The following is a 4,589-nucleotide window of genomic DNA, read 5'->3' on the forward strand; positions in this document are numbered from 1 at the left end:
TTCCGCATGCACCTGCTCATTGGCTCATGGCTATGGCCGAGAGTTTTTCAGCCAATAGAAAGCGGCGTTGTTACAGTTCTTTTAACAGCTTTTAGTGTGCGCCCTCCTCCTTAGGCCGGCCGCGCCCCGCCTCCGTCGCTTGGTAACGGCCAAACTCTCGGAGGAGCCCTTGCCCCTTCTCTCCGCTAGGTGACACTAGAAGGTCAGCGGAAAGACAGGTGGCTCGGAATGTGGCGCCGGCGTCGCGGCCCACAGGACTGGGGCCTTCCTCGACAGAGGGAAACCCTAGAGGCTGGAATGAGAATTGTACATCTCTTCCACCCGGGGTTCTGAAGGTGAGAAACTCTTTCTAAGGAAAAATAATGATCTCGGGGAAGAAAATACACTGAAGTTCATATATACCTTAAAATAAAGTCACCTCTAAATATTGTATTTTTTGGAAACGGAAAGATTCGGCTTCTTAAATTTTAACATTGAGAAATATTAAAAAAGTTAAACCTCAATAAATGTTGTAATCGTTACCTGTGGACTGTGTAGCTGTTATTAGAAAAAATAAAGAAGGGGGTGAGAAATGGGGTAGGAAAAAATGTGAGAAGCGAGGGAGAGAAAGAGTAAAGAAAGGAGAAACAGATTTTCTAGAAGAAGCAGGGATGGAAATAGCCAAGGGAGAGAGAAGAAAAATTAGTTTTTGCTATTATAGTCGCCACTTTTTGTAGCCCTCTTGGGAAAGTTTTGGTCTTTCCCAGGAGTGGCAGTGTTTTCTTCTCATTCTCTGAAACACCAGCTGATAGAACGTTCTGCAATGTTGGAAATGTTCTCTATCTGCATGTTCAGTGCTATATATGTGGCTATATATAATCAGGCTATATGTGGCTGCTGTTCCCTGGAAATGTGGCTACTTTGACTTAGGAGCTTAATTTTAAAATTTTCATTAATTCAAAGTTAAATAACTACATGTGATTAGCAGCTACCATTTGGACAGTGCAACTCTGTATGATCAAAATCTTGCTCCAGCTAAGACCCAATGTTTTCCTCAGTCTGCACAGGTCTGACATCTGTATTATTTCAGTTGCTTATTTTGGAGGTAGAAACTGAGATCTGGTAGGAGTTACTTAAAATCTGGTATACTTACCTAACCTCTAGCCACTACCTCCTTCTCCAGGTGAAAAACATAGGCAGATAAATTTTAGGATCCCTGACCTTTCTCACATTCTCTGACAAGGTATTGATATTCTGATGTTTTGAAGTCAGTAGCTAAATGTGTGTTTGGGTATAAATGTTCTCAAACGTATTTTTATTTAGTTATTTACTTAGTTTTTATTGAAGTGTGGTTAACATAAATGTTACATTGGTTTCAGGTGTACCACATATTAATTCAACAATTCTATACATTATCCTGTGCTCACAATGGTAAGTGTAATCACCATCTGTCACCCAACAACATTACGATATTACTGATACACCCTATGCTGTACTTTTCATCTCTGTGACTTATTTATTTTATAGCTGTAAGCCAAATATGTTTTCATGTGATTGTGTGATGGACTGATAGAAGAAACATGCATATTTGTGTTTGGGCATAAAGCATTTATCTACCTTATTAGTAATTTCTGGATGAAAGGGCAAAGTTTAGATCATTCAAATTATATGTATTTACTAGAACATAAACACAAACCAGGGGGTTTTGTCTCTTTTGTTCACTGATATATCCCAGGACTAGAATGGCACCTAGGACATGTTAGATGTGCATTAAATATTTTTCTTTTCTTTTTTTTAATGTTTATTTATTTTAGAGAGAGAGAGAAAGACAGAACATGAGCAGAGGAGGGGCAGCAAGAGGGGGGAGACACAGAATCCGAAGCAGACTCCAGGCTCTGAGCTGTCAGCACAGAGCCTGATGTGGGACTTGAACCCATCAACTTTGAGATCGTGACCTGAGCTGAAGTCAGACACTTAACCGACTGAGGCACCCTAGCGCCCCTAAGGTTTATTTATTTTTGAGAGAGGGAGAGAGAGAATGCAAGCTGGGGAGGACCAGTGAGAGGGAGACAGAGGATCTGAAGCAGGCTCTGTGCTGACAGCAGACAGCCTGATGCGTAGCTTGAACCCACGAACCATGAGATCATGACCTGAGCTGAAGTCGGACGCTTAACTGACTGAGCCACCCAGGTACTCCTAAATATTTTTTAAAAGAGTGTTTTGTTGAACTCTTTAGATTTAGCTCTGAATATTTAGAGTTTATATTATTTTGGGATTGCATGTGTTTATATAAAATTTCTATTGTACAACCAATTGGAGATTATTTTAGATTTACAATTTTGGAATTTACACTGTAACATCAATGGTAAATCAGTGATAAATTATTCCTGAATTTATTAGTATTGGCATAAGAGTCTGTTGATTGAGTAATTTTAGGGTGGAGTACAGAGAAATAACATCTCAGGATCTTTCTTTTTTTTTTTTCACCTCAAGATCTGAGTTGCTCTTTCTTATTTTTAATTTTAGCACTTAACAAAGTTTTTAAAATAGCTATTTTTTAAAAATACTGTTTTTTGTTATAGTTGAGCAAAAATATTATTTGTGTTGTTACTGTTATATGTTAGTAGGAATCTGTAATACAGAACTCTCAATTCTTTTGAGATCTAGTATTAATATCTAAAAGGTAATTTTCGGGGCACCTGGGTGGCTTGGTCGGTTGAGCGTCCGACTTCAGCTCAGGTCATGATCTCACAGTCCATGAGTTCGAGCCCCGCGTTGGGCTCTGTGCTGACAGCTCAGAGCCTGGAGCCTGTTTCAGATTCTGTGTTTCCCTCTCTCTCTGCCCCTCCCCTGTTCATGCTCTGTCTCTCTCTGTCTCAAAAATAAATAAACATTAAAAAAAATTTTTAAAGGTAATTTTCATGAAGGAAAATGAAATTTATTCACATGTGTCATGCAGATGCCAGTTTTAGCATGGAGACCATGCTAAATTGAAATAGCTTAATATGACATCACTTCAGAACCAGAGATTTCCACATTAGATCATATGATACTAGCAGCTGTCTGTGTTTGGTATTAAAAGAGTTCAATATGTGCTTAAAAATTTAGCTGAGATTGAATCAAGATGGCCAACTGAGAGCAAGTTCTTGCCTCTCCCAACTCCTCCCTTCTTTCCCAAGTCTAAGAATTACAAACAAGTTACATGGGTTCACAAACTCATGTGTATCCATGCACATACTTTGACATTGAAAAACATGAAGACAGTCGGTTAAGCGTCCGACTTCAGCCAGGTCACGATCTCGCAGTCCGTGAGTTCGAGCCCCGCGTCAGGCTCTGGGCTGATGGCTCAGAGCCTGGAGCCTGTTTCCGATTCTGTGTCTCCCTCTCTCTCTGCCCCTCCCCCGTTCATGCTCTGTCTCTCTCTGTCCCACAAATAAATAAACGTTGGGAAAAAAAAAAACATGAAGAAGTTCTATCAATGGACCAGACATTGTGAGAATCCTTGAAAAAATAGGAAACAGATGGGATTGGACTGAAGGTAGACAGACAAAAGTTGCATAACATAGGCTTAATGCAGAAATGCAGATGGCTTTTGGGGATATTCTATGTACAGAGAAAAAAAACTATTGGTATCAGTAGGGTCCTTGAACAATGTGTGAGTTATTGATTGAGGTACGGCTCTAGAAGAGACGGGTGGGGCAGCCTCTCAACCTTACTCCCACTCATACATGCAGTGGATGGCAAAAAGACTTGTTCCTAAAGGGAACAGGGACAGTCCATGTAGGTACTTTTGCTGAAAAGCTGTGATGGCTTTTGATATCTGGGAGGAAGAGGGAGGCCTCACATCTTAAAGACTGATACTAGCTCACCTTGTCAAGCTGCACATGCAACATTCCTCCACAAATCCTTGAGGCAGAATGCAAAGAGAAAATCTATAAATAATATGCATTAAAAGACACATTACCTTCAAAAGAGAATAATAAGACACACGTCACTTTTTACAGAAATGTGGAAAGCTATAAAAAGTTAAATAATGTCTTAGAAGGAGCTAACCTAGTATTCTATACCCAGCAAAATATCCTTCAGACATGAAGTTAAGATAAAAATGTGTTTAGAAAACAAACATTGAGAAAGATCTCCACCAACAAACCCACACAAAAAATTGCTAAAGGGAATTTTTCAGGCTAAAGGGAAAATGATCCCAGATGGAAGCACAGATGCAGGAATAAATTAAGAGCAAGGAAAAAGATAAACACAAGGTCAATATATAAAACTCAATTGTATTCCTATATTACAAATATCATCTAAAATTTTTAGATGATAGAGTTTATAGTAACAAAACTAAATACTTAGGAATAAATCTAAAATAGTGCAAGATCTCTGCATATCAAACTGTATACTATTTCTGAGAGGAATTAAAGCCTAAATAAATGGAGAGCTATACCAAATTGATGGCTAGGAAGACTTACTAATGCAAACATGTCAGTTCTTCCCAAATTGATGTGTAGATTCATTTCAGTCCCAGTAAAAATCCCAGCCTTTTTTGGGTAGAAATTGACTGGCTGATTTCAAATGTCATGTATAATTGCAAAAGGCCAAGAATAGCCAAG

The sequence above is a fragment of the Prionailurus viverrinus genome, chromosome D2, assembly GCF_022837055.1.
Source record: "Prionailurus viverrinus isolate Anna chromosome D2, UM_Priviv_1.0, whole genome shotgun sequence".
In the NCBI taxonomy this organism is placed as follows: Eukaryota; Metazoa; Chordata; class Mammalia; order Carnivora; family Felidae; genus Prionailurus; species Prionailurus viverrinus.